This window comes from Rana temporaria, chromosome 11, assembly GCF_905171775.1.
Source record: "Rana temporaria chromosome 11, aRanTem1.1, whole genome shotgun sequence".
Classification (NCBI taxonomy): domain Eukaryota; kingdom Metazoa; phylum Chordata; class Amphibia; order Anura; family Ranidae; genus Rana; species Rana temporaria.
In genome coordinates this window covers 3,897,105-3,923,759 of record NC_053499.1, presented here as the reverse complement: position 1 = coordinate 3,923,759, position 26,655 = coordinate 3,897,105, and the positions used below count along the sequence as shown (strand labels likewise).

General features: G+C 47.8%; 1 protein-coding gene across 1 annotated transcript in view; it reads left to right on the top strand.

Moving 5' to 3' along the window:
* NELL1 (neural EGFL like 1) overlaps positions 1-26,655 on the top strand; it is a 1,277,601-nt gene that overhangs the window by 873,785 nt on the left and 377,161 nt on the right.

Below are 26,655 nucleotides of genomic sequence, written 5' to 3'. Positions count from 1 at the left end.
TCTGATTATTTAGTTTGAGTGTCAGTATTCAGAGGGAGGGCACTGGAAGTCTAAGAGTTGCTGCCCTATCTACTACCTTTCCCAGCCTCTAGGGGGCAGTATGCTGCATGGGGGCATTTAACGGACACTGATGGTCAGCTGAGACTAGCAGTAACAGAGGCTGTAAAGGAGGTAGAGCAGAGCTTAGGTAGTAGCCATGGCTTGATGGGCATGGCAGACACCGCTTAAAGAGAACCTACCATAAGATTTTTTCATGATTAGTGCAGTTGACACAACACTGCCAGGTATTTATTGCTTCTCACAGAGGTCACACTACTCCCCCCTGAGAATTTAATGTATTAATGAATACAGAGCTGCATTCATTTGTATATTTCCTGTAGAGATTGGTGGTGTAAAAAAAAAGGCCAAATGGGACTAGCAATGGTAAACCCCAGTATTTGTCAGGGCCGGCCTTAACCAGACAATATAATAATAAACCTCCACCACGGAACAAAAATAAACACCTATAAACGGCATAATAATTAGCCCCAAGCACGGCACAATAATTCACCCCCAGCACAGCACAATAATTCACCCCCAGCACAGCACAATAATTGACCACCAGCATGGCACACATGCTGTATAGGGCCTGCAAGAGTCTGATACTTGCACTTCATTAAAAAGACATTTAATGAATTAACAAATACAGAGCTGCTTTAATTTGTATCTTTTGTATCTTTTTTTGGAGAAAGTCTGAACATTTCGAGTGACAGCTGCTTTGAGAACATTAGTCATTGTTACATAATATAATGTCATCAGAGAGCTGATGAGCTGCATTATGAGTCAGTTATCTTTTTTGGCGAGGCGGCTTTGAGAACACGCAGTTCTGTGCCGCCATCAGCGCCAAACCTGCCCCGGCTGTTGGACGTTCGTTCGTTGCTTTCAATGATTCTTCGGGGCTTTCCATCTTATTTCCTGAAGTCTGACAGATTTATGTCGTTTACAGGCTGATCTTTTATGTCTGGTCCGAGAGCGGCAAACTAGGCTGGCGTTGTATTGAACGGACGGGTCTGACGCGGCGGTTTGTCACCCAGACTGAAATGTCCCTGTCAGAGCGCAGAATGTATTCTTGTCATTCATTAACGATAGGGGACCTTGTGCTTCGGAACTTCACCTGGACTGATTGATGCCGTCATATATATGTAAAGTGAAGGGCTTTCTATCTGGGGTCACTTTTTTTGGATTTTTGGATTCACCGTTTGAAACAAAAAAATATAAGTGTAGCAAAAATGCGTGACTTTAACCCCATGCTGACTGCTGTCCGTACGGTAGATTCAGATAGGTTAGCGGATCTTTAGATCCGCGTAATCTATCTGATTTACGATCCACCGGCGCAAGTTTGAGAGGCTAGTGCTGTATTCAGAAAGCACTTATCTCAAAACTTGCGGCGGCGGCGTATCGTAAATCCCCTGGCGGAATTCAAATTCCGCGGCTAGGGGGAGTGTAGTATTTAAATCAGGCGCGTCCCCGCGCCGATTTAACGGCGCATGCGCCGTCTGCGAATTTTCCCGGCGTGCATTGCTCCCAATGATGCCGCTAGGACGTCATTGGTTTCGGGATGAGCGTAACTTGCGTCCAGCGCTTTTCTATATCGACTTACGCAAACGATGTAAAAATTCAAAACTCGGTGCGGGAACGACGGCCATACTTAACATAGGATACCCCTCACATAGCAGGGGTAACTATACGCCGGAAAAAGCCGAACGCAAGCGACGTAAAAAAAAAAACGACGGGCGGGCGTTTGTTTCTGAATCAGCGGAAATCGGCATTTGCATATTCGTCGCGTAAAAAACCGAAGCGCCACCTAGCGGCCTGCCCAGGAATTACAGCCTAAGATGCGACGGTGTAAGTCACTTACACCTGTCGGATCTTAGGGAGATCTATGCGGAACCTGATTCTATGAATCAGCCGCATAGATCCGACCGACGGAACTCAGAGATACGACGGCGTATCAGGAGATACACCGTCGTATCTCTATCTGAATCTACCCCTGTGTGTATACGACCTGCCACCAAGTGGTCAGCCATGGCTTTGATGACATTTTTTACAGCTGACTGTTTATTAAAAGTGATCTGGACCCAATCACTTTTACAGGTCTGAGAAGGGCCGCTGTCCTTCCCACCCCCACCCACGGTAGTTTTCAGGCTCTTTGATTCTTTAAAGTGATTTTAAATGTTCTTTTTCATTTTTTAAACCCTTGGCTCCGGCCACACGCAAATATGTGGCCTCTCTACGCTTGGTCCTTGGCGCCAAAAGGCTGCATATTTGGGCTCTATCTGCCTTGCTGCAGCTACTAATGCACACGGTGAGAAGCTCACAGTATGCGGTGAAATCAGAGGAAGCCATTTCAGTTCAGGAGAGGAGCCGGTACACCTGTGCAAGACTGAAGGGAAGGCCGGAGCTCTGCTTTAAGGAATAAAGATGGATGATTGTAGTACAGCCTGAACTCATTCCCTAAACAAATGCCAATGTAATGTATTGAAGAGAAGCTAGAAGAGGATTTAACCGACTGGAATCCGTCAGCGGCGAGGCTCCCGCACCCGGCACAATCCACTCACCGCAATCCTCCAAATGCTGGAACGCACTCCCCCCCCCTCCGATGATGGATTTTTGTTTCAAGAGTCGTCCTTTCCTGCTACCTATTCTTCAGGCCAACTTCTGAAGAGTGTTCTTAGGGCACGGCCGGTCAATTTATCCCCCCCGTCTGCGGCTCTGCCGTGACTCGGGAGATTGATGGAAATGCGTTTTGGCTCTCGGCTCCGTTCCACAAGTGCGGAGATGAAATGTAGGCCTTCTTTATGGATTGTAATGCCGTAAAATAAGATGGAAATCCGCCGCTAAAAGACCATTTGCATCATTCAGCCCCTATGTAAGACTTGTCCTGGGCTGAGCATTGACTGCGTTTTATAAAAGACCTTTTTGAATTTATTATTACCTTTTTATTTATTTTTTACCTTTTTTGTAGTGAGCCATATATTCACAAAGAGAGCGTTTTCTCCAGGAACATGCTTCACTCTGCTTCCAGATAAGTGCCGCTCATTGACTTACAGCCTTCAGTTTATTGGATCCTGGTTTCAATTCTGTCATGGATATGCAGTAATGTCTGGCAGCTTACCTTCCTCTCCACAGGGATGGACTGACCATTGGAACTACAGGGAGTTTCCCGGTGAGCCGATGATTGAATGGGCCGGCATCAGTGACAGCGGACCGCCGCCCCCCTCCACTCCTCTGTCTCTCCCTTCCCGCAGTGCTCACCTCCTCTCCCTCCCCGCAGCGCTCACCTGGGGGGAACAGAGAAGCAGGGGGGATGACAGAGGAGCATGGGGGAGGGGACAGACAGCTGACTCAACAGCTATGGCCTGGGAGTTTCTCACTTCTGCCTAATCTTGTCCCATAAGGGGGGGGCACCGAACTGATTATTTTCCCCGGGTGAAATAATGTCTAGCTTCCCTACTGGTACTGCCTATAAATGTACCAGTACCAGCCGCTAGAACGGCTAGTGGCTAGTGAAGGGGGAGAGGGGGCTTGGGTGGCCGGGAGGGGTGCGGGAGTTGTCCAGCCGCTATGGGAGAGACCTGTCAAAGTGGGCCAGTCTGGATGAAGTCCAGGGCCAAATTTTTGTCCCAGTCCAGCCCTGCCTCTTCATGTGTTCAGACACTCTCACCTGGCTGATTTTATCACCCCTCCTCCCTGTATGGCTCCACCCCTGGCCATATCAGGAACTCTATATTAACCAGTGCACTGCAGGTCTGCCTTGCTGATCAACGTTGTTTGTTAAGCATTGTGTTCCTGCTTGCCGTGTGCTACGTTTATCTCTGTGTACCGATCTTGGCATGTCCCTGACTATTCCTGTTTGCTTGTGACCCTGACGTTTGGCCTGTCCTTTGTTTATCCTTGTCTGCTTTCCGCCCTGACCTTGGCTTGCCCCTCACTATCTCTTGTATCCTGAGTGGCTGCTTCCCCTCTCTCCTCTATGCCCTACGGAGCGTGAGCTGGGGGACTCTGGGGGCCGTGACCTGGATTCAGTTGCAGCCAAGTCCATCCTCACCACTAGAGGCTCTGGTGAATACCAGCTGAATCTAAAGCCTCATACACACAATAGGTTAACCAGAGGACAACAGTCTAAAGGACCGTTTTCATCGGTCAAAACTGATCGTGTGCGGGCCCCATAGGTTATTTAAACATAGGTTAAAAAAAAGACAACTTGCTTTAAAACTAACCTATGGATTGATAACCGATAGGTCAAAACCGATCGTTAGTAGGCACAACCATCGGTTAAAAACCTGCGCATGCTCAGAATCAAGTCGACGCATGCTTGGAAGCATTGAACTTCGTTTTTTTCAGCACGTCGTTGTGTTTTACGTCACCGCGTTCTGACACGATCGGTTATTTAACCTATGGTGTGTAGGCGTGACGGACCATCAGTCAGCTTCATCGGTTAACCTAAGACAACGGTCCTTCAGACCGTTGTCCTCTGTTTAACATATCATGTGTACAGGGCTTTAGACTCCGCCCCCTGGGGAATCTTGGGCTCAAGCTACCTGTGGGATCCCTGTTTGTGCTCCAGTGGTCCTGCCTTCCATATGCACTCTGTGTTCCATCCGCAGCAGTCTGCTATAGGGTTCACTACCTTGTGGTGCACTCCTGACTTCAACAGGGCGCATCTGTCATCTGGCCACAGGTGACCTGACAAATTCAAAAAATACATTCCACATAAGAGATGCAAATCTTTCCGTTCGTGCACTTTAAAAAGCAGCCACAACCTGAGTAGAAAAGCGGGTCCTATGTGGAAGCAGGGGACTCTCTGCAGAGGACTGACATAGAAAAAGGGAGGATGGAATGCCACATTCCGAATGAACAGTCTGGGTGTAAGGAAGAGTGAAAGTGGCTTCACAGGGCTAAGGACGAAACGCATGGGATATGATCTGGTTTGAGTCACAGTTGGAGCCCTCCAATCAGCACCCTTCTGATTGGAGAGCTCTAGCTCTGACATGGGGTGTTCTAGCGGAGAGACCACTGCTTCTTCTCTGCAACATGCTAGCCCGGGACTGTTTTTTTCTACTCATATAAGTGCTGTTCAATGACTCACTGCCTTCAGTGTGTAAAATTTCCATTTTCAGATTTAAAATCTTCCACATAAGGCTCGCCCCCTCCCTTGGGACTACATCCCTGCGGGGAGACGCTACAGCGTCTGATAGGAAGAAAGAGCAGAGTGACAGAGAGATGAGCTTATCACTGTGCTGCTTCTCCTTTCACTGTCCAGTCACAAGCTGGGGGCTCGTCCGGGACCTACTGACCTCAGAGGAGCTGGGTTGAATTATACTGGCCATCAGACTGAGGACATCTAGTGGTTGAAAACAAGAACGGCAGGGAAAAAATGGGATCAAATGCAAATATTGCAGCAAAAGCTTGTTTTGTTATTTATTTTTTAGAGGGTGCTAAGTCACATCACATATTATTATCAATAGACTTTCACATAATACAGTGTCAATTAGCATAGCACAATGAAATATCTTAGGAGCCAGACTTAATTAACACAATAGACAATAGAAAGCAATCACAGCAAGCTTTTATCACTACAGCCAGGTAGCTGGAGGTGATTAACATCAATTAACATCTTAACAGTTTGTGTCCCCACATTGAATGAATCACTCTATTATTGACCTGTTGGGTTCAGAATTAACCACCTGTAATATTTCGAAATATCAAGATATCCTGCAATACAGAAGAGGTGGGTTGAATTATACTGGCCATCAGACTGAGGACACCTAGTGGTTGAAAACAAGTGCGACAGGGAAAAAATGGGATCAAATGCAAATATTGCAGCAAAAGCTTGTTTTGCTAATTTTTTTTAATAGACTATTCATTTGTAGCTTGTTAGTTTTTAGCTGAAGTTCAACCAATGTGCCGCAAAATCAGCGAAATCACCCTCCCAAACAAGAGATAAAAAGGCAGGACAGGAAGCATGGCGATAAGAAGAAAGAGCAGAGTGACAGAGAGATAAGCTCATCACTGTGCTGCTTCTCCTTTCACTGTCCACTCACAGGCTGGGGGCTCGTCCGGGACTGTAACGGCCAGGGGTTAACAACGTTACAATATACCATTCCACCAACCCAAGACAGCTTATCAACACTCCACAATCCAGCAGACAGGATCCATATGGATTTCCCCCAGAAAACGAGACACACAGCTCTTTTCTCTGGTCCCAAACGAATGACACTTTAATGGTAAACTTAGGCTCTTTTTATACAGTTGAAAGCATGCTGCAGTAATCAAAGGAACAATGACACACTCCACCCACAACATCATACAATGGGTACTAACGAGTCCCCCTCAATCCACATCTTAGACAGACATTCTGACTCCGCGATAAGCTATTCTCACCTGCTACACAATACACATTCCTTTAGTAAATATAAGTCAGACGTCTGACCTTTAGAGGGTGCTAAATCACATCACATATTATCATCAATAGAACTTTCACGCAATACAGTGTCAATTAGCATAGCACAATGAAATATCTTAGGAGCCAGACTTAATTAACACAAAAGACAATAGAAAGCAATCACATCAAGGTTTATCACTACAGCCAGGTAGCTGGAGGTGATTAACATCAATTAACATCTTAACAGTATTTGTGTCCCCCACATTGAATGAATCACTCTATTATTGACCTGTTGGGTTCAGAATTAACCACCTGTAATATTTCAAGATATCCTGCAATACATTGTACATTGTGAATTATCATTACTGTCCATCTCATGTAATTCAAGATATCATTTCTCAGTCATCCTATGCCCCTAGTGGACATAGGATGGCCCTAGACACAGGAGTCATTGGTGAAGCTGAACCAGGAGTACCCCGCATCCTTCAAGAGCCTCTGGGTCCCACGGGCCATACCGTTACAGGGACCTACTGACCTCAGAAGAGGTGGGTTGAATTATACTGGCCATCAGACTGAGGACATCTAGTGGATGAAAACAAGTACTGTAGGGAAAATATTGGGATCAAATGCAAATATTGCAGCAAAAGATTGTTAAGTTAATGTACCTTTTTTTGATAGACTATTCATTTGTATCTTGTTAGTTTTTGGCTGGAGTTCTGCTTTCAACCAATCCGCCGCCGCAAAAACAGCAATATTCCCCCCCCCCCTCCCCCAGCGGGAGAGAAAAGGGCAGGCAATAAACGTCTTTATCTGTTGTTTTGCAAAGGAAGCCCATAGAAACTTTACTGTCACCGTCATGCAGATGTCGCCTATTGTTCCGGCGGTATATGATGTTGTGATAATGTAGTGTAAAAATCTCACTCTACAACGCCGAGCACCCAGACGTTCGCGTAAATCAGATATGAGGGAACAGAAGACGTTTCATGCCTCCTAATGAGAATTTCTCGACTCCGCCATGTTAAAGTTCCCGGCCAATTACTCTCCGATAGTGAGAGGTAGTAAAGATAGACGGCTCGCCTCGGGCCAAGTCAATGCACAGCCAGTGTGAAGGATCTGACTTTTCTTTTGTCATCATTGCTAAATTAGAAACTTTTGTACAATGAGGCGCTCCCCCCCCCCCCATCCGTGCCGCGCTTTGAAAGAGGTTCGGATTTTATAATAAGGTGCGGCGCTCAGACATGGGCTATAAAGTATTTATACATTTCCGAGGTGCTGTAAGCCAAGTTTAACATCAGTAATTAAGAAGAAGCGCCTTGTGGAGGGTAGAAACCAGGTACCTTCCACTGGACGCGGCTGGATTTTTACCTTTTATCGGGAGCAGTGATTTTAATAATGCTTAAAGTGAAACAATAAAAGTGAAATATTCCTTTAAATTTCGTACCTGGGGGTGTCTATAGTATGCTTGTAAAGTGGTGCATGTTTCCCGTGGCTAGAACAGTCCCTGCAGCAAAAAAGTCATTTAAAACTACTCGCGGCTATAATGAATTGTCGGGTCTCGGCAATACAGATAAAAGTAATTGAAAAAAAAAACGACATGGGTTCCCCCCTTAGTCCATCACCAGGCCCTTTGGGTCTGGTATGAATATTAGGGGAACCCCAAACCAAAATTTAAAAAAAAAAATGTGTGGGGGTCCCCCCCAAATTTCATATCAGGCCCTTTAGGTCTGGTATGGATCTTAAGGGGAACCCTGCGACAATTTTTTTAAGAAAAATGGCGTAGGGGTCCCCCTCAAAATCCATGGTATGGATTTTAAGGGGAACCCCGTGCCAAATTTAAAAAAAAACTGTCGTGGGGTTCCCCCCAAAAATCCATACCAAACCCTTATCCGAGCACGCAACCTGGCAGACCGCAGGAAAAGAGGGGGGGACGAGAGAGCGCCCCCCCTCCTGAACCGTACCAGGCCACATGCCCTCAATATGGGGAGGATGTACCCATGTTGATGGGGACAAGGGCCTCGTCCCCACAACCCTTGCCTGGTGGTTGTGGGGGTCTGCGGGCGGGGGGCTTATCGGAATCTGGAAGCCCCCGATTGAGCATGCACGGATTTTTCACGTCGTTAAGGCCCACACACGACCATTTTTTACAACCTGAAAAACAACAATGTTAAAAACGTCGTTAAAAAATAGAGCATGTTCCAATTTTTTTTTGCCTGTTTTTCAGAACCCGAAAAATGCTCTGGAGCCCACACCCGATCGTTTTTAATGACACTAAAAAAAAAAAAATGTTTACAACCCGAAAAATTATTGTGTGTACGCAGCAGTAGTGGTTAAAATTAGCACTTTTGATTTTTCATGGTCATGTCCCATAGACTTTAACGGTGTTCGAACAAATTTTTTGCCCGTTTGCATGTTGTGCTGCGAACCGAACCGGGGGGGGGGGGGGGGTAGTTGGGATTCGGCTCATCGCTACTTATAAGCACCACACACAACAAATGTAACTTTTTCTATGTAATATTGTTGTACTCATCTAGTAAAAAGAGTAGATATACTTTAAGCTCCGGTGTTCTATTGTTGGCATTTCATAACATTTTAAATTAAAGAACGATCTTTTTTCGAGGAAAGACGTCTTGGCTGATAAGTCGTTCCAACATTTGGTAATCATCTCCCGGCCATCCTTGGCCTTAGAAAAGATTACACTGAAAGCTCCTCCTTCTTGTTACCGCTGCGGCAATATCCGGTAGACAGGCGCCCCGCAATTGTATCAACGGGGGAAAGCCTGGTTGGAACTTTAATAAGTCACCTCTTCAGCCTTTCCTCCGCCGGTAGCGGGAGAAGCGATGGCACAGTTGTCGTCTGCGCACCACCATCTCATTTCACACTTTGTCAGAGAGCATTAGAAAGTGACATTTCCGTTACACATCAGGCCGCTCACACGGACCGAAAATTGCAATTCAACGGTAGACAATCCTCTTTTCTTTCCGACGCAGGTGTTTTGCTTTATCGAGGAGTTTGGCCACGCTGACAGAGCTAAAAAAAATTAAAAAAAGAGATAAAAAAAAAAAAACTTCACTCCCCTGAAAGTTGATTTAACACTTTTCACATAAAAGTATGAAAAGAAGTCATCGCTGGGAAGACATAAAACTTGATGGGTTCTGAGGCTTTGTCATGTTGTGATTTATGAAGAGCTGAAGCCGTACAGATCGAGGCGAAAGCTGAGGAATCCGGCGAGCCGCGGGAAGACGGGATATAAAAGGCAATTTAATTGAAGTGACAGAATCATTAAAATTTCCCCATAAAAGGCATTTCCGATGGTTGACTCTGTAACCTTTTTTGTGCCGGGGCCACAATGTTTGTGGTGAGTTGGCAGATCTGGAAGCGTCGCTAAGAAGGTCATTTCATCCAGACCAAGATGCTGAGTGTTTCTATTGGAGCTTTCAGGAAATACTCTAGATGGATACATTTCTGCGCCCCCCTACCCCAAAGCACCTTGTCCCCATGTCGACAGGGACGGGGGCCTCTTCCCGACAACCCTGGGCTGTGGTTGTTGCGGGTGGGGGGGCTTATCGGAATCTGGAAGCCCCCTTTAACAAGGTGACCCCCCAAATCCTGCCCCCCACCTTATGTGAATGAGCATGGGGTACATTGTACCCCTACCAATTCACCCAAAAAAGTGTCAAAAATAAAAAACAGCACACAGGTTTTTGACAAAGTAATTTATTAAAACGGCATCTCTTCTCCTTCCGAATTCTTCTCCCTCCGTTGATTCCTTCATCCTTCGGTTCTTCTCCCTTCGCTAATGACTTTCTCCCTCTGCCGGTTCTCCTCTCTCCGCTGTCTTCTCCCTCTGCCGGTTCTCCTCTCTCCGCTGTCTTCTCCCTCTGCCGGTTCTCCTCTCTCCACTGTCTTCTCCCTCTGCCGGTTCTCCTCTCTCCGCTGTCTTCTCCCTCTGCCAGTTCTCCTCTCTCCGCTGTCTTCTCCCTCTGCCAGTTCTTCTCTCTCCGCAGTCTTCTGCCTCTGCCGGTTCTCCTCTTTCCGCTGTCTTCTCCCTCTGCCGGTTCTCCTCTCTCCGCAGTCTTCTCCCTCTGCCGGTTCTCCTCTCTCCGCTGTCTTCTCCCTCTGCCGGTTCTCCTCTCTCCGCAGTCTTTTCCCTCTGCCGGTTCTCCTCTCTCAGCTGTCTTCTCCCTCTGCCGGTTCTCCTCTCTCCGCTGTCTTCTCTCTCTGTTCTTCCTTCGATCTTCTCCTGATGCTCGCTCCCGCTGTAATGCTTACCCCGACTTGTTCATGCCCCGACTTAGTTGTGGTAGGCGGTACACTTTGGTGGGGGTGGGTCAGCCACGCCCTGTGACCTTTGACCTCTGGGAACCCACCGTCTGACCTTTGACCTCTGGGGGAGGTCCCTGTTCCAAATCCTGAGTCCTAGCCATATTCTTCAGTGGGAAACCCAAACCCCAACCACCTGGAGCAGAGAACCGGGGGGGGGGGTGCTGCCGCTGCATATTGAGAAGCGGGGGGGCTGCCGCCGCCTTAAGTTGAGAAGCGGGGGGGCTGCCGCCTCAGATTGAGAAGCGGGGGGCTGACGCCGCTAATTGAGAGTAGATTGAGAAGCGGGGGGTGCCACAAATTGAGAACCGGGGGTGCTGCCGCCGCAAATTGAGGCTTTGGGTGCCCTTTTATAAAAAAATATATATATAAATTTAACACTTTTTTATAAAAAAAAAGGACCTCCGGGCTCTTTAACAAAAACAAAAAATAAATAAAAAAAATGTATAAAAAAAGAGGGGGGGTTTACCATCCGGGGCCCTGGGGACCTCTGGCCCCTTTAATAAAAACATATATATATATATATATATATATATATATATATAAACATTTTTATTTTTTTATAAAAAAATAAATAAAAAAAAGGAGGGTTACCATCCGAGGCCCTGGGGACCTCTGGGCCATTTAATAAAAACTAAAAAATATATATATATATAAATATTTTTTATAAAAAAAGGAGGGTTGCCATCCGGGGCCCTGGGGACCTCTGGGCCATTTAATAAAAACTAAAAAATATATATATATAAATATTTTTTATAAAAAAAGGAGGGTTGCCATCCGGGGCCCTGGGGACCTCTGGGCCCCTTACAAAAAAAAGGGGGTTGTCATCCGGGCCCCTTACAGGTGTACTGCCTGTACCCCCCTGATGTCCCCCCTGAAGTCGGATGGAAGTTGGACTTCAAGTCGCAGGGAAAAGTCGGATCCAAATTTGCGTCGTACCAGGGTGAGCCCAGCCTAAATCTTGTAATCTGATTGGTTCCTATGCAGAGCTGCACCAGATTTTGCTCTCTCCAGTCTTAGTAAATCTTTCCCTTTGAGGCCTCTGCAGTACAGAAATAATAATTTAGCCTTCCCCGATGAACAATGCCCTCCAATGTGTATCTTATCACAAAGGCGTACTTATCCTTGAAGATTCTGGCGTTCTTTGTACCTCGCCAATGTTTCGTTCGCAGCATAACAAAACAGGTGAATGGTTTGCGGCGCGCTCGTCCGCCTCCAACGTTGCCATAATGTGAAGTATAAATGAGGAATTTCGGATGACCTCACGTGCTGCGCGCCCGCGCCTCTCCAGCCTCGCTCAGCTGTCAGAGCGCGTTATTGATCTTTCGTCTTTTTATGACAGACGGATCAAACAGTCTGCAGAGCAGAAAAATAATAATCTTAACCAAAGACGATCCTCGCCGCAGAAATAACAATATTTAGCGCGTTGCGCGCTCAATACCATTTTATCACTTAGAAATATCGCGAATACCGAATATGAAGCCTGGAAATACACTCGGGGGACATCGCCAGCTTTCCAAGGTTACAGCGCCCCCTCCGGGATTGGCTGTCATACAGCGCCAGGGAGTTTTTTTTTGTTGTGGTACGCAGTTCTGACACCTCCGGCACTGAATGTATGTGTTGGCAAGGGGTGCTTGGGCATTCTGGAGGGTCTTTTGTTGCCTGTGGGGGACCCGTTGTTGCCAGGGAGTCTTATGTTGCTGGAGGGATCTGTTACTACCCATTGGTGGACCAATTGTTGCTGGGGAAGCCTGTGGTTGCCAGAGGGTCTATTGTTACTGGGGGGTGTCTACTGTTGTGGGGGAGATCTATTGCTTATTGCTGATGGAGGGTCTATTGATGCTGACTGTTGTCGGGTCCTCTGTTGCTGGTGGAGGTTTATTGTTGCTGGTATGGATCTATTGTTGTTGGAGAGGGATCTATTTTTGCAAGTGGGGTATTTTGTTTTTGGAGCGGTGGCGGGGATCGGGTATCCAAGGAGCGGTGGTCGTGATCGGGTATCCCAGGAGCGGTGGCGGGGATCGTATATTCAAGGAGTGGTGGTGAGGATCGGGTATCCAAGGAGCGGTGGCCGGGATCGGGTATCCAAGGAGCGGTGGCGGGGATCGGGTATTTGAGGAGCGGTGGCAGGGATCGGGTATCTGAGGAGCGGTGGCGGTGATTGGGTATCTGAGGAGCGGTGGCAGGGATCGTGTATCCGAGAAGTGGTGGCAGGGATCGGGTATTCGAGGAGCGGTGGCAGGGGTCGGGTATCTGAGGAGCAGTGGCAGTGATTGGGTATCTGAGGAGCGGTGGTAGGGATCGGGTATCTGAGAAGCGGTGGCGGGGATTGGGTATTCAAGGAGCGGTGGCGGGTATCGGGTATCCGAGGAGTGGTGGCGGGGATCGGGTATCCGAGGAGTGGTGGCGGGGATCGGGTATCCGAGGAGCGGTGGCTGAGATCAGGTATCCGAGGAGCGGTGGCAAGAATCGGGTATCGGAGGAGTGGTATCGGGTATCCGAGAAGTGGTGGCGGGGATCGGGTATACGAGGAGCGGTGGCAGGGATCGGGTATCCAAGAAGCGGTGGCAGGAATCGGGTATTCAAGAAGTGGTGGCAGGGATCGGGTATCCGAGAAGCGGTGGCAGGGATCGGGTATTTGAGAAGCGGTAGCAGGGATCGGGTATCCGAGAAGCGGCGGCAGGGATCGGGTATTCGAGAAGCAGTGGCAGTGATCGGGTATCCGAGAAGCGTGGCGGGGATCGGGTATACGAGGCGCGATGGCAGGGATCGGGTATCCGAGAAGCGGTGGCAGGAATCGGGTATTCCAGAAGCGGTAGCAGGGATCGGGTATCCGAGAAGCGGTGGCAGGGATCGGGTATACGAGAAGCGGTGGCAGGGATAGTTTAACCCGAGAAGCGGTGGAGGGGATCGGGTATCCGAGGAGCGGTGGCAGGGATCAGGTATCCGAGGAGCGGTGGCGGGGATCAGGTATTCGAGGAGCGGTGGCAGGGATCGGGTATTCGAGGAGCGGTGGCGGTGATCGGGGATCCGAGGAGCGGTGGAGGGGATCGGGTATTTGAGGAGCGGTGGCGGTGATCGGGTATTCGTGGAGCGGTGACGCAGAGCGGGTATTCGAGGAGCGATGCCAGGGATCGGGTATCCGAGGAGCGGTGGCAGGGATCGGGTATCCGAGGAGCGGTGGCAGTGATCGGGTATCCAGGGAGCGGTGGCGCGGATCGGGTATTCGATGAGCGGTGGCAGAGATTGGGCATGCGAGGAGCAGTGGCGCGGCAGGGATCGGTTCCAGGTCGGAAGTGGTTATCAGACCAAAAGGGAGAAGATAATTTTATTTTAGTTACATTTTGTATTCCAGACTCTTCCAGATGCGGAGAGGTAGACACTTATTCTTCAATAATCGATCGTTGTAGGACAGGCTTATCAGACGATGGAAAGGGTTATATTGTAACGTTTCTCAGCTTGGTTCAGTGCTGATTTTATTTCTATAATGTATACCGGATGAAAATAAGATTTTTATCTCTGCGCACAAAACATCTCATAAAATCTACATGACTAGACGTGTCTGTGTATTGCTTTTCAATATATCATTTAGCAGATAAGTGATGCTGTACAACAATCAGCCATAACATTACGACCACCCACCAGAACCCATCACGGTATGGACTCCACTAGACCTCTGAAGGGACACTGTGGTATCTGGCATCGGTCAGTAGCAGTAAGTTGTGAGATGGGGCCTCCATGGATCAGACTTGTTTTTCCAGCACATCTCACAGATTCTCGATTGGATGGAGATCTGGAGAATTGTGACGCCAAGTCAGCACCTCAAACTCATCGTTGTGTTCTTCAAACCATTCACCAGACCACCCTTTTTTCACTGCTCTAATCTTCTGCATCTGTTGCCTGGATTGTGCATTACAGTACTGGATGTATTCTCTGCCTTGCTTTTGGTCGATTACTGCCCATGCCCAGTAGATTAGGGGGAGGAGCCACAGTAAATAAAGGCCCCCTGTAGCGATGAAATGCGTCAAGGCACAGGCGTTTGATTGTATCATGTGGTCCTGCAATTGTGCCCAGTGAATCCAATCTGAAGCCTGATTCAGAAGTAGGAAAGGGACCTTCATGAACCAGGAGGAAGTAAGGTCTACATTGACGAGTGGCAAGGTATGGTCGCCATCGCTCCCTCATCACAATTTATTAGTCAACACTAAGTTGCATTGCAAGTATGGGATGAACATCATTGTCGGTCATCCCAAACTTTCAAACTCATCCCAAACTTTCAAACTCATCCCAAACTTTCAATGAATGTTTTTGTCCACCAATAAATTGGGATGATGGCATGATGGTGACCATACTTTGCCACTAGCCAATGTAGACCTTACCTCCTCCTGGTTCATGAAGGTCCCTTCAGGATTCTAATGGGATGTTTTTCATAATCAAGAACAATGTTTGTCTTCCTGGTTTAATGGAGAACTGTTTCGCTTTGGTCTATTTAGGTTACTTTGCGTTATAAGCAAGGAGGACCTTCGTAGTGTATTAATGTACTTTTACTAAATGAAAAATGCTGTACATACAAAATTATTACAATTATAGGAATACAATACAAGACTGACAGATTATTTTGTGAACACACTCACACTCAAAAGAGTGCACACCAAAAAAATGAAACACAAAACATAGTCCTCCAAAGAGAAGGGACCCTTGCCCTGGTCCCCTAGGGCATTAGGCTCCAGACGGGGACTGGGGTACTTCACATGGTCCATCTGGCCGAAACCAGACAGGCCCCGTTCTTTGGGTGGTCTTCCAAAACAGACCACTCCAAGTACTCGGTGGAGCTCCCCAGAGGGGAGACCCCATGAGAGAGGGTGAACCAAGCCAGAAGGCCATGTCCATCCCCTTTCCAAGACTTTCAGGGCAGGCCCGAGGACATACACCCTACTCATCAAACGTGAAACAAAGTGTACATCCAACCAAAGAAAAAAACAGGACACGACAAACCCACAAATAAAAGTGGGGGGGGGGGGAAGGTTAGTGGAGAAGTGCACTAGGTGCCATTGTGTAAAACAACGGTCGGCCCTTCGGCCAGGAATTCTTCTGGCCGAAGTTAAGCCAGGAATTCTTCCTATTCAAAAGGCTCGGCCCAAGAGGCAGGTGTAAAAAAAAGTGTGATGGTGCAGTGACCTTGGTGCCATAATTCTAAGTGACCCTCACTCACAGTGAAATTATAGCACCTCATGACTGATAGGCACAGGGACTACACCCGATCTTAGCCAAAAAGCCAAGAAGACCCGAACTTCGGCCAGACCCAGTGCCTCTCCATTCCCATCAGGAGGTAACCCTTCCAGCTCTCTCGGGGAGAACCTAATGCCAGGCTTCAGGTACTGTCGAGCAGTCTGAGTTTGGTTCCCACCGATACTAACCTTCCAGGTTACCATTACACCAAGTGCATTTGCATAGACACCGCCACCCCTAACCTACCGCCGTAGATCAGGGACTAGAGCACACCACTTGGTAACTGATAAGAAAAGATACTACACTGATCTTAGCCAAAAGGGAAGCGATACAATACAAGACTGAAAGATATATGTATAACAAGCAAGATGCCTAGCGAATAAGCAGTAACCATGGTCTGTAGACAGTAGAAATACTCTTAAAAATTACTTAATTGAGGTTACTGTGTGTTCACGATCTCCGTAGACAATGAGGACCCCAGGCTTCTATAAGCAGTTGCTGGAGATCAGGCGACAGCGTATTCAGGTATAGTTTCTTCTGGCTGGCACAGACCTTCGTTGGTGTTGAGTGATTATGGAGTCTTCTTGCCAGCTTATGCCTGACAACCTTTTATTTGGAAAGTTTACCATCCCCACATCCCCACATCATAATCATAATTATGTCCCCTATTTTGTAGGCGCTATAACTTTTGCGTAAACCAGTCACTATACGCTTATTGCCATTTTTTTGTTTTTACTAAATATATGTAAAATACGTATCGGCCTAAACTGAGAAAAAAAATTGTTTTTTTTTATTAAAAATTGGATATTTATTATAGCAAAAAGTAAAAAATGTTGGCCCACATTCACAAAGCACTTACGCCGACGTATAACAAGTTACGCCGACGTAAGTGCAAATGTGCGCCGTCGTATCTGTGCGCCAGACCCAGAAACGAATATGCGCCTAAAAACAGGCTACATCCCGCCGACGTATCTTGCTTATGCCGGCGTAGGGTGGGCGCATATTTAGGCTGGGAGCATGGTGCTGCTCCCATTGATTAGCCATTCAAACATGCAAATGAGGGAAATATGGCGATTCACGAACCTGCGCGTGCCCTGCGTATGCTACGTGAGATGCGCGTAAGTTGTACGTCCGGTGTAAAGTTATTCCCCATAAAGGAGGTGCAACCCAGCAACAGACATGCTCAGGTCTGCACCAGGGAACACAAGCCGGCGTATTGTGCGTTGGACTGGCTGGGCATACGGTATGTTCACGGCGTACGCAGTGATCCGGCGTAGCCAGTGATCCGGCGTAGCTTAGGCAGTTGTGCCGGCGTGGTTGTGAGCAGGCGTGGGGGGGTGTGCGCATTTTGATGGGGCCAGGCCTCATTTGCATGAGTCACGCCCACTTCCACCTACGCCGGCGTACGCCTTCGAAACCCACGCCACGCTGGCGCAGCGTTGGGAGCACTGGCTTGCTGAATGCAATGCTTGCCTCTTTGCGCTGCGTTGGCGTAGCATACGGTGGTTACTCTACGGCGGCGTAATGTGTGCCTTGCTCTCTGTGAATCTGGGCCAATGTGTTTTTTTGTTAAAATTGTTGCTCTTTTTTTGTTTATAGCACAAAAGTTGTTTGGGAGCCACGTCGCACGACCGCGCAATTGTCAGTTAAAGCGACGCAGTGCCGGAAGCTGAAATTTCGCCTGGGCAGGGAGGGGGTATATGTGCCCAGTAAGCAAGTGGTTAAAGCAAGTCTGAGGGAAAATCATATTATATGTATATGTGTGTAGCAAACGCAACACAATAACCTATAAGAGTGAAGACAAACTGGTTTGCAATATGTGAATTTCCTGCCTTATAGAAAGGCCCATCATGTATGGTTGTCTCTGGAGCTGAATAATGAACGGTTCAGCAAAGTTCATGTATTATAAGGATCCTCATAATGTATGCGGAGTCATACATATGAACTGAACTTTCAAGGACACTTACCTCTGTTCTTTTATACATGAATATTCCGTGTGCAATGTTATATTTGTATAAGGAGTGATACACTCGGGTCATCAATACTTACCACCTTCCGTGTGATTTATACAATTTGTATCTAATTCTCTAACAAGCTTTGTTCCATCCAGAATGTATAGAATTTATTCACATGTAAAACAAACTCTCCTTTTGGGCATGTGGCATCTTCGTTCCGTAGCCATACTGCACTGGATCGGAAATATATCTCAGCCATACTCAAGCAGGGTTCAGTGGAATATTACGGTTCCTCCAGAGTTTGCTAGGGGTTCCATGCAGGGCCAGACTTACCATTGGGCTTGACTGGGCTCAAGCCCATGGGCCGCACCCTTACGTTTAGTTTATTTTTTTAATAATATGCCAGTCATTTAAAGTGGTTGTAATGTAAACCCTCGGACACAGCATTGTCTTAAAAAATAGCCCATAACACAGTCATCTTATCATTTGCATGACGTCACCGCGCTTGCGCACATTGGCCCCTCTAAATGGGCATTTAAATCTTGCCGGAATGCAGTCTGTGAGAACGTCCCCTCTGTCCGGCACAGAGGAGAAGTCTTGCAGTGTTTAGCTCCTTCCACTCTTCCTGATACTCCCCCCCCCCCCCGTGTGACTAAAGAAGACGTCACAAAAGGGGAGTGAAAGAAAACAGCAGCCGCAGACACAGCAACGAATGGTTACGGCGCATGCGCAAGATTACCGACAGGGACACAGTAAGGGCGGAATCGACATCATAATTTGAATCACATAACAGCAGTACGAATGGCGCTGTACCCAGAAATACAGATAACAAAACCATCCTAAAAAAGGTATTTGAAGGCCTCGTTTTTTGGGGGATATATATATATATATATATATATATATATATATATATATATGTATTGCACTGTGATGAGCTGATATAACTTAACCACTTAAGGACCCATTCACGCCGATATACGTCGGCAGAATGGCACGGCTGGGCACATCCACGTTCATGTACGTGGCTCTTTAAGCCCAGCCGTGGGGTCGCGGCGTGCACGACCCGGTCCGAAGCTCCGTGACCGTGGCCGCGGGACTCGCGGACCCGATCACCGCTGGAGTCCCGCGATCGGTCCCCGGAGCTGAAGGACGGGGAGAGCTGTGTATAAACACAGCTTCCCCGTTCTTCACTGTGGTGCTGATCGCTGCCATTAGTAGTAAAAAAATTAAAATAAAAATGCAATAAAACTATCCCCTTTTTTGTAAACGCTATAAATTTTGCGCAAATCAATCGATAAACGCTTATTGCGATTTTTTTTTTCATTTAAGCACATGTCCTGCTAAGACACCTCTGCTGTGCATATAGCCCCGGTGTCCGCGTCTTCATTGGATAATGGTCCTCTGTGCACATTAATATATGTTGCTGTAACGGTCAGGGGTTAACACCGTTTACGATATTCCATTCCACCAACCCAAGACAGCTTATCCGACACTCCAACAATCCAACAGACACGATTTATTCGAATTCCCCAGAAGGACGAGACACACACAGCTCTGTCTCTGGTTCAAAAACGAATGAATGCTTTAATGGTAACTCAGCCTTGTTATATACAGTTACAAGCATGCTACAGTAATCACAGGGACAATTAAACTCTCCACCCAAAACATCACACAATGGGTGCTTAACGAGTTCTCCCTCAATCCACATCCCAGACAGACATTCTAGCACAGAATCTAGAGGAGTTAATTACTAACACTGACAAGTCACATTCCACATCTATTATCAATAGTATTTTTACACAAAACAATGTCATTAGCCTACACAATGAAATATCTTAGGAGCAGACCTAATTAGCACAATGGACAACAGAATGCAATCACAGCACGCCCCATCACCACAGCCAGGTGGACTTAATTAACATCTCAACAGTCTATGTTACACATTGAATGAGACACTCTTATTGACCTGTTGGGGTCAGAATAAACCACCTGTAATATTCCAAGATCTCCTGCAATACATGAATTATCATTAATGTCCCATCTCATGTAATCCGAGATATCAGTTCTCAGTCATCCTATGCCCCTAATGAACATAGGATGACCCTAGACCCAAGAGTCATTGGTGAAGCTGGCACAGGAGTACTCCGCATCCTTCAAAAGTCTCTGGGTATCACGGGCCATTCCGTTACAGTTGCTTTACAGGTTGAATTTCTATGTGTAAAGGTCATCTCCACTCGTGATACACCAAATATCCCCCAAAAAATATTATTGTACAACATTGTGAACACTTTTCCCTTTTAGAAGATTGTGGTGACATTATCCTTCTTCACAGATGACAACCACCGAGACTATAAATATCTTACGGATACCAACACTATAATTATCATTGTTCTCTAAGCGGGGCCTTACTGATATTTTTACCCTTTTTATAGGGTGTATTTTTTCTTTTTTTTCCTCCATATTACCAAAAGTATTGGGACACCTGCCTTTACATACACATGAACTTTAATGGCGTCTGAAGTAAATTTTACAATAAATATTAATTCTGAAGTTGGTTACGGATACCTCTATTTATTACATATATATTTTAATTTGTCTATACCTAATTAGCAAGTCTATTAAGACTCTGATAAGCACAATGATATAAGGTTAGCTATGAAAATAAACACACTGCTTAGTAAAACAATATCTTTCATTTATTTCCCAAGAAAATAGGGAACAGCTAACAGGGAAATACTATATAGAATTATACAGAGTATGTGACAACAGAACATCAAAGATACTTATCACACATGGTCTCATCAGCTGGGCTCAAGATGGTAACACAAGAGCCAATAGGGCTCAGGCAAGAGTCAGCAGCGAAAAGGGGGCGATTTTTTTTTCTGTGTGTCCTACTTACACATTCATTCACATCCACTCATAACCATCGCTCTCTCTCCCTTCTTACTGCTACAATCAAATACAGCAACAAGGGAGCAGGGGTGGCAAGCCGCACTGTGTGTGTCAATGGACACACAGAGCACATGTGCAAACCATAGGAATCGACTTCCTATGGTGGCACGCAGAGAAGAGGAGGAGCCAGGAGCGCCAATGGAGAACTCCAGAAGAGGAAGATCAGGGCACTTTCCTCCTGTAACGGAATGGCCCGTGATACCCAGAGACTTTTGAAGGATGTGGGGTACTCTTGTGCCAGCTTCACTAATGACTATTGGGCCTAGGGTCATCCTATGTCCAATAGGGGCATAGGATGACTGAGAAATGATATCTCGGATTACATGAGATGGGACAGTAATGATAATTCATGTATTGCAGGATATCTTGAAATATTACAGGTGGTTAATTCTGACCCCAACAGGTCAATAGCAGAGTGACTCATTCATGTGGGGACACATAGACTGTTGAGGTGCTAATTAAGTCTACCTGGCTGTAATGATAAAAGCTTGCTGTGTTTGCATTCTATTGTGTTAATTAAGTCTGGCTCCTAAGATATTTCATTGTGCTATGCTAACTAACCCTGTATTCTGTGGAAGTTCTATTGATGATAGATATGTGTTGGCTGAAAGGTCAGATGTCTGACCTTTTAGGTGTAGTGGATTAGCATGTCAATTATGTTTACTAAAGGAATGTGTTTTATGTAGCAGGTGAGAATAACGTATCGCAGAGTCAGAACGTCTGGGTAATGATCAGTAATTAGCTCATCTGAATGTCATTATCTAACGGAATGTGTATTGAGCACCCATTGTGTCATGTTATGGGTGGAGTTGAGTCATTGTCCATATTTGGCTTCTAACTATATAAAAACCTGAGAGTTTACCATTAAAGGGTTCATTTGTTTTGGAACCAGAGACAGAGTTGTGTGTCTCGTTTCTGGGGGAAATCCAATGGATCGTGTCTGCTGGATTGTTGGAGTGTCGGATAAGCTGTCTTGGGTTGGTGGAATGGAATATCGTAAACGGTGTTAACCCCTGACCGTTACACCCCCTGTCCAATAAGATATTGCCAAGAGGTAGTCCTTTTAATATATTATATTTCTGTCCGTCCTGCTGTATATTGTCCTCTAGGGGCAGCATTGTCCATGTATCATGTCTATGTGCTCTGGGACGTCTTCAGTGTTAGCTAGCCCTTGTTCTCTTTGAAGATTCCATACAGACGAACGGAATTTCCAATAGAATTTTTTCCCGTCTGACAAAAAGAGAACATGTTCTCTTTCTAAGTCCATCGGAATTTCCGACTGAGAAAATCTGATGGGGCATACACACAGGGAAAAAATTCCGTCTGACTTATTCCATCGGGAAATTCCTGACCGTGTGTACGCAGCATAATGCGGCCGCGCTGTCTGTGTGAAGGGGCTCTCTAAAAGTGATTCATTTTGGTATAGAAACACTATTTATCAGTTTGCTTTCAAGCAGCACAACACGACTACTGTATGATTTTCGGATGTGGGGACACATTTCAGCAGTTTGGTGTGTCATTCTGAGCACATTTTTATTTTTAGTCTTCTTTGAATTTGCTTTTTTTTTTGGCAGCGCAGAAGTTATTATCAAATGTCGGATCACCAAGGACTATTTGAATGAAAGCTGCAGATTTCGAAATATTGAAAATGTTTTTTGAAAGGACAGGTTCAGGTTTCTGGGAGAGTTTAGTGATTGGCTGTACATGTGATGTTCAGTATTAGCGGAGAGCTCTGCAACGGGTAGAACAAAGTAGTAAAGAACAGACGTGTTTTCCCTCCAGTTCCTCATTACGGTTAATGTCTCCAGACTTCACGAGGTTCGTCCAATCCACCGTCGGCGCGCACGTGTTCGCATTGCAGAGCCGCTGTGTCTTTGACCGCATGCAGAGAGTTGCGCCTTTTACTGTACCGGCTCACACCGCACGACACAGCATACTTATTCTGCTTCAATGTGTCTGAGCGTCTTCACTAATACTCATTTATGGTAAATGTTAAAGCAGAACTTCAGTCTTGCAGTTGCACCAGCTCCTCTCCTGGACTGAAATGGCTTCCTCTGATTTCACTGCACACTGTGAGCTTCGCACAATGTGCATTAGGAGCTGCAGCAAGTCAAATAGAGCCCTGCCTCATTTCCTGGCTAGCTCTTTCCTCCCTAGCCTGGTTGTCCATGGACCACCCCCTTTATATAACTGCATTTCAGTTCCTTTAATTAATGGAGGCTCAACATCATACCTCCCAACTGTCCCGAATTTTCCGGGATTGTCCCGGGACTTGATGCAAGTACCCATGTCCCGGCGAATGAAGGCATTGTCCCCCCACAATCAGCGTCCCCCACCATTAGCGTCCCCCACCAACAGTGTCCCTCTCCATCAGTGTCCCTCACCATTAGCATCCTCTTATCTGTCCTCCGCCATCAGTGTCCCCCTCATTACATATCACCAGCTGGCATCCAGCATGAGAAGGAGAAGGCAGGCTGTCAACTCAGAGTGACACTTTGCATTACTACCTTTCGGGCTCTTCCGGGCATCAGAGTGACTGGGGGCCAATTGCCACCCAGTCCACCCCTGTCATGACTCCTCCCTGCCTCCCTCTCTTGTCTGTGTGCAGGAAAGCATCACCGCCGAGGAGGAGGAGGCGTGTTCAGCCGCAAGCCACCGTGAGCTGTGTATGTGAGGCAGCCAGCATCTCTCACCACCAGCTGCCTGTCACATTTACACAGCTATGCTTGCGGCATGAGGGACACCAGACACCCCTGCACAAGCCGCAGGGTGGGTGTTACTGGTGACCGCACTGATGCATGCTCGCGGGCAAGCCACTGGAGCCAAGTGCTGGAACTCCAGATATTGACATCTGAAATGGGGGGGGGGGGTGCTCTGGACATCTACTTGAAAAGATACAACCTGCCCTTTGAGGGGAACCATAATGCTGATGCGGCCCGTGACTAACTTTGAGTTTGACACCCCTGTTCTAAAGGGATCCCATGGTACATGCAGTGTTATTTTGGACCTGGATACCTGGGATTTCTATTTGAAGTTTGTGCCTGTGGGGGGGGCAAAGTATGTTACAGGGCGGATCCTGGATGGAATGTCTGAGTTTGTGCATGTGATAACCAAGTTGATTTTATGTTTGGAAGTTGTGTGCGGCTCAAGGACTTTGCGAAACGGTGGTAACACAGTGGTGTATCCTCTATGGGTGCCACAGGCCCCGTTGGTGGTAGTGCTCTGACACATGCGGCAAAGCATGAAGAACTCAGAGTAACATATCTGAACTTACGCATGTCACTGCCCGAAACTGATCCTGTTACGGATCCTGATTGTTGAGTGCGTGACCCAGGGGGCCCTGACTTTCAGACTGCCTGTCCTTTAAATGACATGCTGCTGCTGTGCATGCTCACCTGCCACCTGCTGTACCCGTAGCTCAGAGCCTCAGGAAGTGCTCGCAAAACTCCTTCTTGGTTCTGTGGTATGCATCTGACAGGCAGAGCAGCCGTAGGCAAATTTGTTAATCAGTGTGCACACAACACTGTACTGAAAAAACAGAAAAATCTCTGTAAGGAAACAGGTTAAAGTTGTTGAGGAGGAAAGGGGGCCACGGAGGAGACAATTGTGGAGTAGGAGAGAGGAAAGGGCTGCAGAGATGAGAGCTGAGGAGGGAAAGGGAGGAAAGAGAACAAAGGTGAGAGCTGTGTAGAGTAAGGGGGTGCAGAGATAAGAGCTATGAAGGGGAAGGGGGTGCAGAGGTGAGAGCTATGAAGGGGAAGGGGGTGCAGAGGTGAGAGCTATGGAGAGGTTGGGGTGGCTGCAGAGGTGAAATCTGTGGAGGGAGAGGGAGGAAGGGACTGCAGAAGTGAGAGCTGTGGAGGGGAAGGAGGGTGCAGAGGTGAAAGTTGTGGAATGAATGGGGGTATGCAGAGTTTAGAGCAGCTGTGAAAGATGAAGGAGTGGCTGGCTGTAGAGGTGGGAGCTGTGGCAGGCAAGGGAAGAGGCATGCAGAGGCGAGTTCTGTAGGGAAGGTGGGCTGTCTGCAGAGGTGAGAGCTGTGGAGAGGAAGAGAGGGGGGAAACTGTCTGCAGAGGTGAGAGCTGTGGAGAGGAAGGGAGGGGGTGAACTGGCTGGAAAGGTGAAAGCTGTTGAGGGGGAGTGAGGAAGGGACTGCAGAGGTGAGAGCTGTGGGGAAGGTGGGCTGGCTGCAGAGGTGAGAGTTGTGGAAAGGAAGGGAGGGGGTGAACTGGCTGCAGAGGTGAGAGCTGTGGAAAGGAAGAGAGGGGGCAAACTGGCTGCAGAGGTGAAAGCTGTGGAGAGGAAGGGAGGGGGCGAACTGGCTGCAGAGGTGAGAGCTGTGGAGAGGAAGGGAGGGGGTGAACTGGCTGCAGAGGTGAGAGCTGTGGAAAGGAAGAGAGGGGGCAAACTGGCTGCAGAGGTGAGAGCTGTGGAGAGGAAGGGAGGGGGCGAACTGGCTGAGGTGAAAGCTGTTATGGGGGAGTGAGGAAGGGACTGCAGAGGTGAGAGCCGTGGAGGGGGGCTGCAGAGGTGAGAGCTCTGGATGAGGGGGTGCAGAGGTGAGAGCTGTGGATAGGAAGGGATTGGGCGAACTGGCTGCAGAGGTGAAAGCTGTTGAGGGTTAGTGAGAAAGGGACTGCAGAGGTGAGAGCTGTGGAGGGGAAGGAGGGTGCAGAGGTGAGAGTTGTAGAGGGGATGGGGGTATGCAGAGATTAGAGCAGCTGTGAAAAAGGAAAGAGTGGCTGGCTGTAGAGGTGGGAGCTGTGGGGGAAGGGGATGGCTGCAGAGGTGAGAGATTTGGGGAGAAAGAGGGGAGCAAACTGGCTGCAGAGGTGAGAGCTATGGAAGGGGAGGGAGGAAGGTACTGAAGAGGTGAGAGCTATGGAAGGGTAGGGAGGAAGGGACTGCAGAGGTGAGAGCTGTGGAGGGGGAATGAAGAGGTGAGAGCTGTGGTGAGGAAGAGAGGGGGCGAACTGGCTGCAGAGGTGAGAGCTGTGGAGAGGAAGGGAGGGGGCGAACTGGCTGCAGAGGTGAGAGCTGTGGAGGGGGAGAGAGGAAGGTACTGCAGAGGTGAGAGCTATGGATGAGGGGGTGAAGAGGTGAGAGTTGTGGAGAGGAAGGGGGTGTGTAGACGTGAGAGTTGTGGAGAGGAAGGGGGTGTACAGAGGTGAGAGTTTTGGAAAGGAAGGGGGTGTGCAGAGGTGAGAGTTGTGGAGAGGAAGGGGGTGTACAGAGGTGAGAGTTGTGGAGAGGAAGGGGGTGTGCAGAGGTGAGAGCTGTGGAGGTGAAGGAGGGTGCAGAGGTGAGAGTTGTGGAGAGGAGGGGGGTGTACAGAGGTGAGAGTTGTGGAGAGGAAGGGGGTGTGCAGAGGTGAGAGCTGTGGAGGTGAAGGAGGGTGCAGAGGTGAGAGTTGTGGAGAGGAGGGGGGTGTACAGAGGTGAGAGTTTTGGAAAGGAAGGGGGTGTGCAGAGCTGAGAGCTGTGGAGGTGAAGGAGGGTGCAGAGGTGAGAGTTGTGGAGAGGAAGGGGGTGTGCAGAGGTGAGAGTTGTGGAGAGGAAGGGGGTGTGCAGAGGTGAGAGTTGTGGAGAGGAAGGGGGTGTGCAGAGGTGAGAGCTGTGGAGGTGAAGGAGGGTGCAGAGGTGAGAGTTGTGGAGAGGAGGGGGGTGTACAGAGGTGAGAGTTGTGGAGAGGAAGGGGGTGTACAGAGGTGAGAGTTGTGGAGAGGAAGAGGGGGTGTACAGAGGTGAGAGTTGTGGAGAGGAAGGGGGTGTGCAG